At 42.3% G+C, this 13815-nt stretch overlaps 2 long non-coding RNA genes across 3 annotated transcripts in view; one reads left to right on the top strand and one right to left on the bottom strand.

Moving 5' to 3' along the window:
* The window catches only part of LOC141579584 (uncharacterized), a 49172-nt gene extending 47460 nt beyond the window's left edge, over positions 1–1712 (top strand). Inside the window, exon 6 of the long non-coding RNA XR_012511239.1 lies at positions 176–1712. This is a non-coding gene — a long non-coding RNA (uncharacterized LOC141579584). The remainder of the gene's footprint in view (positions 1–175) is intronic.
* The window catches only part of LOC123617850 (uncharacterized), a 324334-nt gene that overhangs the window by 249287 nt on the left and 61232 nt on the right, over positions 1–13815 (bottom strand). The gene's annotated exons all lie outside the window — the stretch shown is intronic.

The following is a 13815-nucleotide window of genomic DNA, read 5'->3' as shown; positions in this document are numbered from 1 at the left end:
CAGTTCCCTTATCTGCAAAACAAAGATAATAATATCTACCGCAGACAGGGATTAAAGAGATAAATTGCAATAATCATGTGGATGCCTGGAATATAGTAAGAATGTAGAAAATGTTACCTAGTGTGAGGGGGCCCCTTTGAAATCCTGGGTAATAAAGTATTTCTTCCCTGTTTAGGGGCAGAAAGGAATGAGCAGAGAGTTCATTTTGAAGGATTATGGAGCTGAAGCACTTAAGAGCCGGAGACAGCTGGGGAGTGGAAACATCTGAGGTGCATTCTGAATTACCACATAAGCAGAGATTCTCAGACTTGAATGAGCACCAGAATCTTCTGGAGGGCTTTGTAAAACATAGCATGCTGGACCCACCCCCAAAGTTTCTGATTTAGTGGGTCTGGGGTAGGGCCCGAGAATCTGCATTGCTAACAAGTCCCCCCAGTGAGGCTAATGCTGCTGGTCCAAGGACCACATTTTGAGAACTGTGGTCCCAGAGCTTAACCCGTGGTATCTAACAAGTTAACCATGACCTTCCTGAGCGCCGGACACAAACATCTTACATCTTATCTCAAGCAGTCCTCCCAATAGCCCTCCAAGGTAACTACTTACTTTCTTGTTAGAAAGAAAGAAACCAACACAGGAGGTTAGGAAACTTGCTCTTATGACATAGTCAGTGGCACAGCTGGGATTGAAATCCAAGTCTCATGGCCCCAAAGTCTGTGCTCATAATCCCTATTTAGCAAATGAGTAAACTAAGGCATAGAGCAGTTAAATCTTGCCTAGCTCACCCATGTAAAAGGTAGTGGAATTCATTTTCAAATCCAGAGCTGTCTGACCCCAAAGGCCAAGGCCTTAACTCAAGCTTCTGTGCGAAGCAGGGTATGTTCAAGGCTGTATCCATTCCAGCACAGAGCCCAGGACCTCTTCCCTGGTGAATGATTTTCCTTTGTCCTTTCCTTTTTGCTTGACTTCTCTGGGTAATTGCCTCTTTTCTCTAGGCTCTTGATAGGGTAGACATGGTCTTCCTGGGGATCGAATGACCACAGAAGGAAAATAACTTAGAACAGGCAGTTCCTCATTCTTCCTCAGTCGGTGTTTTTCCTTTAGAGCCTGGAAAGAAATGTGGCTTCTGCACACTTTAAATTGGACCATCAATTATATGTGTCCTCAATATGCAGAGCTCATTAAGGCGGTGTTGGCTACAGTAGAGCACCTGGGCTGAGAAAAGTAAACTTGCCTTGGCTATTTCAATCCGTGCCACCCCTCCAGAGCAGAGCCCAGCCTGGGATCGCCAGGTACTAATGTGACCAATTATTTCTGTCCTCAGTGACTAGGTCATAAATCCTGCCCTGGCACCCAGTCCCTGGTTTCTGGTGGAGGAAGGTTCGGTTTTAGGAATAACTCTACCTTCTGGCTAGGGAATGGTGTGATGTTGTGGTTAGGACTCTTGGGCTTGAAGCCAAAGTGTTGCTGGGACCTCATTATGGCCTGTCAATGACCAGCTGTGTGTGACCGTCACATTCCTGTTCTACCTCTCGGCTATAAGATGGGCCTGGTGCCTCCCAAGTTCGCCGCAGTGACATTGTGTTTAAGAAAAGAGGTCAAGCATCTATAAGAGGCCACTGGGAGTATCTAGTTTTATCTGAAGTCCCTGGTGTGGTTTCCTAAAAGGAAGACGGAGAGCCAATCCCAGGCTTCTTCCTGTCCAGAATGTTCTTCCTTCTGTCCTTTGCATACCTGGATTATTCTCATTCTTCAGTTATCTCCTTAAACATCCCCTCTTCAAAGAGGCTTTCCCCAGCTCCTATCTAAAGTTCCAGAGGCTGTGGAGAAAAGGGAACCCTCCTGCATTGCTGGTGGGGATGTGAATTTGTGAAGCCACTATGGAAAACAGTATGGAAATTCCTTAAAAAACTAAAAATAGAGTTACCATAGGATTCAGCAATCCCACTCCTGGGTATATATCCAGAGAAAACTCTAATTCAAAAAGAGACATGCACCCCAATATTCACAGCAGCACTATTTACAATAGCCAAGACATGGAAACAACCTAAATGTCCAACAACAGATGATTGGATAAAGAAGATGTGGTATATATATATGCAATGGAATATTACTCAGTCCTAAAAAGGAACGAAATAATACCATTTGCAGCAACATGGATGAACCTGGCGATTATCATACTAATTGAGGTAAGTCAGACAGAGAAAGACAGATATCACATGATACTGCTTATATGTGGAATCTTAAAAAAAGATACAAATGAACTTATTTACAAAACAGAAACAGACTCACACACATAGAAGACAAACTTATGGTTACCAGAGGGGAAAGGAGTGGGGAGGAAGTTTGGGATTAGCAGATACACACTACTATATACAAAACAGATAAATAACAAGGTCCTACTGTATAGCACAGGGAACTATATTTAATACCTTGTAATAACCCGTAATGTAAAAGAATATGAAAGTATATGTATATGTATTCATGACTGTATCACTATGCTGTACACCAGAAACTAACATAACACTGTAAATCAACTATACTTCAATAAAAAAAGTAAAAATAAAATCCCCTTTTCCTCTCTGTGCTCTAGTTACTCTCTGAAACATCATCATCTTTCCATTCTCTTCAGCATGAAACACAATCTATACTTACCTTGTTACTTTCTTCGAATGCATGGTGGTTATCCAGTGACTTCATGTGATGTTAGGTTAAGTTGTCTTTGTGCGATGTTCTGAATGAGAACTTGCCCGTCCCCTCTGTTAATCTCACTCCCCCAAGATTGGAAAGCTCACTCTTTAAAAACTGTATCTTGCAACTGCTCATCAGAGCAATTCAGGTTTTTTCAAACCGAACAACCAAAACAAAATGCCAAAGTAGATTGAGTGCCAAGGGTAACACCTGACTGAAAATGTTTGTGTTCATTAACCTAGTTTTACTGTTTTTATTGATGGTCATTAGATGTTATAATTTTGATCTATTTTTTAAAAGGCAGGGAAATCAAAGTGGAAAAAGACAATCACTGCTTTGAAGGAACTCAGTTACAGGGAGAGAAAAAGAGTAGCAAACAATTGCACTGTCATTTGCTAAGTTTGCAAATTGAGGTAATAAAACTACACGGAGGCTTGTGGGGTGAAGTAGGGCAGAAAAAAACCAGCATGAGTAAATTCAGGATGGCATGTTCGGGGACATCAAAGTAGCTCCGTGTAGGATGAGCATGAGCAGAAGGGAGTAAGAGGATTCATAAATACCTCTAGTGCCTCTCCATCTCTATCATGACTCTGGGTCATGGCTGTGATTATTTGTCTGTCTGTCTGTCTGTCAGTCTACTTGTCTATTCTGAATCCTAGATTCCAAGTCCCCAGTACCAAGCCTATGCCTTCCCAGAATAAACACTCACTTATTTTTTGAATAAGCTTTGAATAAATGGCCAGGTTCTCAGGGCAGTAGAGGAGGCAGGTGGCAGAGATACCTGCAAAGTTGGAGACAGGGCAGAGAAAACTGAGGAGAGATAAAGGGACCAGCACTTTGATGTGTAGTTATTTCATGAAGGCTTGGACCAGCAATTTGGCCAAAATAGCACTGAAATGTGGGAAGAATAACACTAGGTTTATAAGCCATAACAAAATGTCATTCAAATATGGTAGATAATTAATACCCAATAAAGAAAATTAGTTATTATTTTATAATTTCTTCACAATGTTACTATATATAGTAGCACCTAGGTTTAGTTTTCTACTTCAACTTAATGGTTTTGCTAATAAATGACTAAAGGCAGAAAAAAAAAGAAAAAGATCCTTTCGTAATGAAGGTTAAAATGCAGGACTTAAAGTCAAGCAGATTTCATTTCTGAACAAAGTTTTGCCACATTCTATATGACCTTAGACAATTAACTCAATCTCTCTGAACTTCAGGTGTCCTTCCCATAGAATGGGGCTAAAATTATGCCTTATTGTGGCAGTTAAATAATGGGTGTTTTTTGTCTACTGCTGCCTATCAAACCACCCCCAAAATTTAGTAGCTTAAAACAACTTATGATGATCTCTCACAGGTTTATGAGTTGGTTGGGGGTAGCCAGGCAGTTTTTGCTTAGAGCCTCTTATGAGTTGTAGTTAATGTTGACTGGGGCTAGAGTCATCTGAAAGTTCAACTGGACTGGATGTCCAAGATGGCACACTCTTATGGCTGGCAGTTGATGTACTGGGAACTCAGCGAGGACTATTGATTGAAACACCTAAATGTGGCCTTTCCATGCAGCATGGACTTCCCACAGCAACAGGGCTGGGTTCCAAGAGGGAGCACAGCTAGAGCCAGGATTACCAAAGACCCAGGGCTAAGTTACAAAGATTCTTATGACCTTATTCTGGCAGTTTCAGATCATCATTTCTGCGATTTTTCTGTTGGCCAAGTAAGTCACTGAAGCCAGCCCAGATTCAAGGGAAAGACTGCAGTGGACTTCATCTCTTGATGTGAGAAGTATGTGTGTGCAGAGAGGGAAGGAGCTGAGGACAACCACCTTTGGAGACTATCAAACACACAGAACATGGCATATCTCAGTCTGAATGAACATCCATTCTCTCCTTTCCATTTTCACTTTGACTCATTACTTTTTCAAAATTCTTTTAATACATAGTTTCAGAAAGTCAGAGCTAGGCAAAATGGTACTTCAAAGGTGATCTAAGAGATTCCTCTCTTATGCTACAGACAGGAAAACTGAGGCCCAAAGGAAGGAAATAATGAACCAATGGCTTTTATCCCTAGACTGCATCCCAGGGTCTCAACATAATAGATCTTTAGTAAGTGTTTGCTCATGAAGCAAATGGCACTCCACATCACTTTACTGTTTTTAAAGTATTTCCAAGTATATACTGAAAGGCAAAGTGAGGCAGTGAGAAGTTACCAGATTTGGGAATAAATATATCTGTGTTAGAATTCTAGCTCTTATACTCACTTTATGATTCTAGGCGGATTGCTGAACTTCTCAGAGCTTCTGATTCCCTTAATTCTAAAAATAGCCTAATGAAGCACAGGATTCCAAGCCATTGCAAGTGCTAAGGTCATTAATTCAAATAGCTGATACAGACCAAGTGCTCAGCATTTGGCAGCCATCTTGTTTTGTTCTTATTAAGTTTCACAAAAACCCTGTGAGGTAGGTATCGTAGTCCCATTTTACAGATTGGGAAACTGGACCTCAAAAAAAGTAGGTGCTTTGCTTACTACAAACAGCTAGCAAATGGTAGCTCTGAGACTTGAAAGTTGTCTCTGATTCAACCGCGGAAGCACCCTCCTACCCATCACCTCTACCCTCACGGCCCACACATCCATCCCCTGTAGTCTATTCTAAAAAGCAGAGAAGAGATTCTGAGTAGCAATAATTTGCTAAATTAATGACTACTTAGGATTTTTTTTTCCATTAGTGGGAGGGAAATCTCTAGATCATAGTCTGCCCAATAATTTAGCACTTTTTCTAGCACTTTGAAGTGTTTGAAGTTTCCATGTTTCTTTGACCTTTAATAGCATATGAGGTAGGAAAGGCCACGATTAGGGTGCCTGTTAGATAGGTGATAAAATCAAGGCAAAATGCCTGTGGTTTGCCTTCATACTCTGGAGGGATTATGCTGATCCCATTGTTTGCCAAAACGAGGCAGATAGAAAAAGAAAAATTAGAGAGATTCCAGGAGATTGTGAGTCTAGCTCTTTCATCTTCATTTGCCTCTTGAAAGGCCAACGACGAACATTGTCAAAAACTCTGCCATTCCTGGAAGGGTACCATAAAGAGAAAATAAGCAGAACAAGAGTAAGACAGGAACCATGGGGGAAGGGAAGGGGAATCAGATATCCAATGGACTGACTCTGTCTGGCCCCTAAAGAAACCTCCACTTCCCCAGCCACTAGACAGGGATGGGTTATACTCCTGTCCCCCTACCCACTCACCCACCCACCCCTTGTGAATGTTGATTCCACTCTCCATGTAGATGTTGACATCTGTGACAGAAGTCACCATGGGGCCAGGCATTGGGAAGAAGGCCACACCCATCTGTGCGTGGCACACGTTTTAAAAAGGTTATTTGAAAATATGTGTTCTAGATCCCATGAGAGAGTGACTAGAGAGGAAAAGAATTTTTTTTTATTGTTTTTTTGGGTTGCTTTCTCCTCAACTATTACCCTCTCCCCTATTATGATGCAAATTTACTTGAGAGTCTTCCCTTTCCCCTCTCCTTCCCTCTACAGAGCAAGATAAGAATTTTCAACATGTTCTCATTTCCAAGTGATTTTAAAAAAATGTGGCATGATGGCTGGGGAGAGAGCTGAGCTCTCTGGCCCAGGAGGAACCCTAGCTTCTGTACAGTATTTCTGTTTACTGTCAGCAGGCAAAGACCCAGGCTGGAGGACCAGCTCTACCCCTTTACCAGCCATTTGCTGGGGACAGTTGACATACTGCCTCTGAACTTCACTTTACTCACTGGTAAAATGGGGATACTCCCCAGAAGAGTGGGAAGAGTCTGAGATAACTCCAGGAAACATGTTTCATAAAGTGCTCTCCACATAAAGCTGTTACAAGGAACTTGGTGAGTACACGCCCCTTCAACTCTGGAGCGCTCTCTTTCCTTTTCCTGCCAATTTCTCCCCAGATATGCCCATGAGAAAAAAAAAATGTCTTGGTCCCAAAGACAATAGTATCTTTTAATATCTTTCAAATGGGATTCAAAGGGATGAGGGGAGGGGAGAACAAGCCTTTCAAATTACAGCAAGCGGGAAGTCTTGAACTGCTTTTTCTTCTTTTTAAAATTACAGTCTGCATTGGGGTAACCTATTGAAAAGAACACTTCTGGAATCCTGGAAAACGAACTCTACAGGAACTCACTGTGTGGCCTTGGACAAGTCACTCTGCTCTACAAACCTCACTCTACTAACGGAGAGTGTCTATAAAGAGGAGTGTTGTATAAGAGAACACACTCCAGACCCAGACACGCCTGCCCTCAAATCTCAGTTTCTGTGGCTTACCAGACATTTGACCTTGACCTCTCAAAGTCTCAGTTTCCTCATCTACAAACTGAGGTTATTAAAAGTACCTATCTAATACGGTTATCCTGAGGATTAAACAAAATAAATCAATAAGAGATTTAATAGCTTGCTTGGTTGATAGTATTTAAGAAAATGAAGTTGCTACACTATTAGAACTATCATCATTATTATTATTGTTACTGTTACTCTAAAACCCTTTGGATTTCAAGAAAGTAAAGCTCTATTCCTGAGTTCTTTGTACTGTCTAAGCTGAGGTCAGTCTCAGCAGGGGGATATTTTGAATGGCCCATTCTCCTCAGGGCCTATAGCATTACCCCAAAGAAAGGGTGTCCATCCTGTCTGGAACAAAACTTGGGGAGGGAAATTAAGGCCTCCTGTGCCCTGTCTCTGGAGTCTCCTGTTTTCTTTCTGGCCCTGCCCTGCCTGGCCCAGGTCTGATAGCTGGAGCTGCTGTGCTCTGGGCTCACACTAGTCAAGCAGCCAGAAGGGAGAGGAAACCAGAATAAACATGTTTTGCAAGAGCAGAGCCAGTTTAAGTGAAAGCAATTCTAAATAAGGACAATACAGAGCCTTGGCCGCCTCTTGGCAGCCTCCTCCACAAAGGGGTTTGCCATGAAAAACCAAAGGTCAGACTGATAAGCTGCGGGTGCCTGCAACCAGGCTGGCAGGAAGCTCATGACAGGACCTCCTCACTCAGCATCCAAATCCATCATAGGCCAGGAGGTGTGAGTACAGGGGCAGAGAATCTGAAGACCCAACCAGGCTCCAATCTTATCTACTCTATTATGACTTAAAGCATGTCCGTTCACCTTGCTGAACCTCTGATTTCCTATCTATCTATCTATCTATCTATCTATCTATCTATCTATCTATCTAGTGAAAAAAAGGAATAAAATCTGCTCTGGGTTCCCATGGAAAATAAAAGTTTAAAAAGGTGGTTGTGAACTACAAAGTGATTTGCAAAACTCGGAAGTTAATCAGAACTAGGTTTTAATCTCAGCTCAACTGCTTATTAGTCATGTGACCCTGGGCAAGTTAATTTGTTTGAAACTCAGTTTTCTACTTCGTGTGTTTTATACTTGTCCTGGGTGCTAGTAATTCCAGGGGCCATGAAAGCAGCAAAGTATGCTAAGTTGGCATATTAGTTTTGTGTGGGTGCTGTAACAAAATAACACAAACTTGGTGGCTTAAAACAACAGAAATTTATTCTCTTGTAGTGCTGGAGGCCGTAAGTCTGAAATTAGTTTCACTAATCCAAAATTAGGGGATCTCTCTAGAGGTTCTAGAGGAAGATCTATTCCTTGTCTCTTCCAGCCTCTGACAGCTGCCACAATTCCTTGCCTTGTGGCTGCATCAGCTCAGTCTCTACCACTTATAGTCACACTGCCCGCTCCTCTTCTGTGTGTAGTCAAATCCTCCTCTGCCTCTCTCTTATAAGAACACTTGTGATTGTATTTAGGGCCCACCTGCATAATCCAAAATGATCTCGTCATCTCATAGTCTTTGATTTAATCACATCTACAATGGCTTTGCTACATAAAGTGACATTTACAGGTGCCAGGTATTATTAGGATCTGACATCTTTGAGTTCCATTATTCAGCTATACTTAGGGGTTCTTAAATAGTAGTATTCCTACTATGTTTATTAACTTCTTCTTCATTATTACACAGATAGAGAGTCTCAGAAGGATTTCACCATTCAAAAATATCTTGTGATTGAAGCAGAGGATTAGGGACTACTGAAGTATGCCGGAAATAGTCACGTTAAATTCTTCATATTTATGTGCTCTGCATAAAACCCCATCTTAGTTATCTCTTTATCCCAAGCAAGTGACTGAGCAGAGACACTCAGTACAAGCTTGATGCATGGATGAATGGAGGCTTAGAAATACCTGTGTAAATTCGAACTGTATTTTGGATGTAGAAGAGGAGTTGTGTGTGTAGACTAAAATCAGATGACTTGAGTGATATCATGGCCTCCTCACTTATTAGCTGTGAGATTTTGGGCAAGTTACTTTAGCCTGTCTAAGAAGCTTCAGTGTTCTCACATAGAAAATTAACATAATTAAAGTATCTGCCACATAGGGTTTTACAAGGAATAAATGAGATTGTCCAAATAAAGGAATTTTCATCATGTCTATCATGTGACAAGCACCTGTATAATATGTGCAGTAGCTATTATTGACTTTCAAAATTACCAAGTTTAATTCATTTAACATATCCTTGATATATGCCAAGAATGGACTCATTTGAGGTGAAGGGAGAGATGGTTAGTTTAGAGAGAAATAGGAAGCTAGGAAATATATCTTCAAACTTACATTAAATAGTGTTTTCTTCTTCATCTCCAACCCAGATTCCCACGAGGACCAGAATTAGGCTTTGCCTCTAGGATTTATTCCTTGGCAAGGAAAAAAAAAAAATGAAAAACAAAAAAAGAAAACCCACAAACAAACAAACAAACAAAAACCTTTCATCACCGTAGCTGTGGCTCAAATGATCAGATGGAATTGGATAGGGACAAGACTGGCAGTCAAAAGAATAATACCTTCATCAAGGAAAACTGGAGGAGACACTGAAACATAGATACCAAGGCCCAGGAGATCAGAAATCCTTGGGAATGACAAGAAGCTGGGTGAGAAAAAACATCCAGCATATATGTTGTTGCTCTGCTTGGCTTTTATGTGTTGCTTTGTTTGGAAAAGCAGGCTGCATAAAGGACTTATTTTCAAAGACTGGGGGATCTACCAGGAAAACAGATATGTACACATCACACTTGAGATGAACTGTGAAAAGTGCAGCTTTAGAGGGGCTACAGGGCAGGGAGATGAAAGCAAAAAATGCAGCTCAAGAACAATGGAAGGGGATGAAATTGGGAAAGTGTTCCAAAGAAAGTGACATGACATTTCAATGGGTTTCATGCTGTTTCCTGTAACCCCTAGCTCTTTCAAAACAGACTTTGAAGAATCAAACACAAGCGACCAGGAGAGATTATCTGGTTTCGACCTCTGCTTTCAAGAGCCTGTTTATCCCCATTTTAGAGATAAAGTTGCTGAGGCCCAAAGAAACACAGGAAATGTTGGTGGAGAAAAATGATAACATAGCTCTTTCTGCTTCTTAATATTCTCTACCTCCAGACAGGATAGATAAGGAAGAAATACAATTTTTTTCCATTGTAATTGCTAGAACCTTTGTATCAGCTAAAAGTATGATTAGTTGAGAATGAAAAAAATCCAAATAACATGGGTTAAGTAGACAGAAATGTATTCCTGTCTCAATTGAGTAAAAGAAGTCTAGAGATACTTGTACACAAAGGTTCATAGCAACACTATTCACAATAGTCAAAAAGTGGAAACAACCCAAATGTCCATCAACAGATGAACAGATAAACAAAGTGTAGTACACAGATACAATGAACTACTATTCAGTCATTAAAAAGGAACAGAGTATGGATACGTAATCTGATGTGAATGAACCTCAAAAACATTATGCTCAGTGAAAGAAATCAGACACAAAGGGTCACATATACCATGATTCCATGTACATGAAATGTTTATAATAGGCAAATCCATAGAGACAGAAAGCAGACTCCTAGTTTCCAGGGACTGAAGGAAAGGGGGCATGGAGAGTGACTGCTTAATGGGTTTGGTGTTTCCTTTTGGGATGATTAATACATCTTGGAACTAGATCTAGATAAAGGTGATCATTTCATAACCCAGGAAACATACTAAATACCACTGAATTATACACTTTAAAACAGTCAATGACCAATTTAATGTTACATAAATTTATCTCAACTAAACCATAATAAATCCTGAGGTGAGACATTCAGAACTGGTAGGCAGCTTAATGACAACCTCTGGGATTCAGGCTCTTTCTATCTTGCAGTTCTTCCATCTACATCTGTAACTTCCACCTCATGGTCCAAAATGGCTGCTCAAACACCAATGATCACAACTGCATTTTAGCTATCAGGAAGGAGAAAAGACATAAGAAGTGGATGACGGAAGCTCCCGAAGAATGACATAGGCACTGAGATTTAAAAAATATACAGGAATTAGCCAAAGAAGAGTGATGAAAAAGAGTTTTCTAGAAGAAGGACTCAGAGGACACGAGTCACAGGAAAGACTGGTGGGAGATGTCCAGCACAGCTGGCTCATGGGGTTTGGGGAGGAGAGTCCTGGAGAGGTGGGCCAGGACTGGATTACCTAGCCCACTGTAGGCTCTGTCTGGCTCTGGAAATCTGTTATCTTTCCTCTCATCACCCTGGTTCTTGCTCATTTTCCCATCCCATACTCTTGAGCCTTAGGGAAATTGATTCCATAAAAATAAATGAGAGAAGAGTCTAGAGATGGCCTTTGGTACGCATAAAAGTACACATTTTATCTTCCAGTCAAGGACTTTTTGAAGTTATTTACTTCTCAAAGACAGCTGCCAAGGACTCCATGACTCAAGGGTCCTCTCCTGCCCCCTGATGGCATGTTTTACTGCTGCCCTTCTAGAGGTCTTCTCCATTGTCTCCCTCCTTCTATGACCTCATTCACAGTGCCAGCGAGAGCCAAGGTAAATCGTGCAGACTTACAGCCAGGGCCGCTGCGAGATGTGAACTGCTTACTTGTCTCCCCAGGCCCCAGGGGAGTGGCTTTTGGTAGAATGCACAAGGAGGAGAAAGCTTTCGCCTTAGGTCACCCTGGTGCACAGCTTTCTCTGCTTTGGCTTTGACAGGAGGTAGGATTTTATGTGCCAGGGAGCGCAGCTGGGACCAACCTGCCCTGGCTGAAGCTCTCATGCCTAAAGAGAGAGAGCAGGAGACTGCTGTGCTCAGCTTGGGCTCCAGGACACTTTGGCCTGCCCTAAAGATGACACAGCTTGTTGTGATGACAAGAATGGCCGAGCTGGAGGACCCGAGTCCTGGATAGGTGAGAGGATGTTCCCAAGGGCAGATACTGAAGTTTGAGTTAACCTGGTCAGCTCAGAGGTTACAGGTTATCTCATTAAATGTCTCTGGCACCAACCCAAGAGAACTCTCTCCAAATTGCTAGATTTTGACCAGGAAAGCTGAGGACAGAGAGGAGACAAGAATGCAAAGATTAATAGGGAATGAGAACTTTAATACTGCTGTGTATACAAGGGTTTTCCAGTGACCTCTTACCGGGGAATAACTGCTGCCAATTGATTCCTAACCATGTGCTTAACTCTAAGCGTATTCGTTACAAGTTTAAATGCATTTTGTCATTGTCCCAATGCTGTAAGGTAATAGGATTGTCTCCCTTTCACAGGTAAGAAGCTGAACCTCTAACAGGTGACATAACTTGCCCAGAGTCACCCAGCTATTGAGAGACAGAGCCAATGTTGAAACCCAGCTGTGTATGACCTCAAGGTCCAGGACTTCAGTCAATTTCCTTTACTGTTTCTCTTTCAACTACTAACCAGCATTTCCCTGTTCAGGCAGATTTGGTGTTTCATAGCACAGGAAAAGATGGGAAGAAATCACCAAACTCCTAACTGATTAAAAACAGAAACAAGATAGCTGAAGATGTGAGATGCTCAGCTGAAGGCTGATGAGGACAGAGCTGGGAGGAGAAGCAGGCCTTCTACCTCCTGCCCTCTTGCAGTAGTCTGCACAGCTCCTGGTATAAACTGGGTAGCTTCCACTCACCCTTGCAAACCCCCTTTCCACCTCAGCCTCTCTGGGCCCCAGAAGCCTGGCCTCCATGGATCCCCGCACGCCTCTGGCTTCCAGTTGGGTATGGCCAGTGGGACTCAAGACATGTGAGGGCAGGCAAGACAGGTGACAGTATTTATTCCCTGCTCCCTCCTGCGAGGCCACAGGTTGGCAGTGGCTGTGTTCATCTACCAAAGGCCTCGATTCCCACCAGGTAACTCTCTGCTGAAGACACAGCACAGCTCCTGCTCTCTCTAAGGGCACTGTTACTCTTGTTTATTTTCCTTAATTCCATTCATACCTTTGTTAACAGTTCCTTCATTAAACTGTTCTCAATAACCCTATTCCAGTGAGCCATCTGTTTCCTGTTAGGCCCCAGGGTAATTAAGCATGAGAGTTTTAGGTCTAGAAGGCATATCAAAAGTCTTTTACTCCTGTGGTTTTTAATTTTTTTTTATGGTTACCTGCAGAGACCTAGTAAGAACCACGGTTATAAAATTGATCAAGTTCTGGATGGTCATGGAACCCTGCCTGTTCCGCCAAAGCACTTCCTTTCTCTGCCTCTCTCCAACTGCTCCCTGAAATCGAAGGCCTGTAGGGAACACACTCCAGAACCAGCCAACCTAACCTAAACCCCTCACTCACACCAGGAGTTGGCAAAGTTTCCAAAGTGTCCATTATTGGCCCGAGTGGGCCTGATTTATGCCCTGGGCCTTCATCAACAGTTTGCCTCAATATCTTCCAAAGTGTAAAGTCCCGTAAATCTTCCCAGGGAGCGACAACTCGACTGCCAGCCCATGTTAGGCAAACACATAGAAATGTCATTAAGGCAACAAACAGCCCCACTGGCTTTGGCAGAGGCTTTTCCTGCCAGGCTCAAGTTACCTAAAATCAATATTTGAACAAGGACAAAACCACATGTTTTCAAAACCAAATTAGAGGGGTCTAATACCAGGCCTGGAGATATGGTGACATCACAGGCGTTCCAGCTGGTCCCCCGGGGCTGTACCACTGGGCTTGACCAGGCTAGGCAGGCCCCCACACCCTCCCGGTCACTGGACTTACTTGTCCTGGATGTGTGACCTCACCAGACAGGTGACGCTGAGGCACAGAATGAGCAAGAAGTAGGA

Source organism: Camelus bactrianus, chromosome 13 (assembly GCF_048773025.1).
Source record: "Camelus bactrianus isolate YW-2024 breed Bactrian camel chromosome 13, ASM4877302v1, whole genome shotgun sequence".
In the NCBI taxonomy this organism is placed as follows: Eukaryota; Metazoa; Chordata; class Mammalia; order Artiodactyla; family Camelidae; genus Camelus; species Camelus bactrianus.
This window is presented reverse-complemented; position numbering and strand designations above follow the sequence as displayed.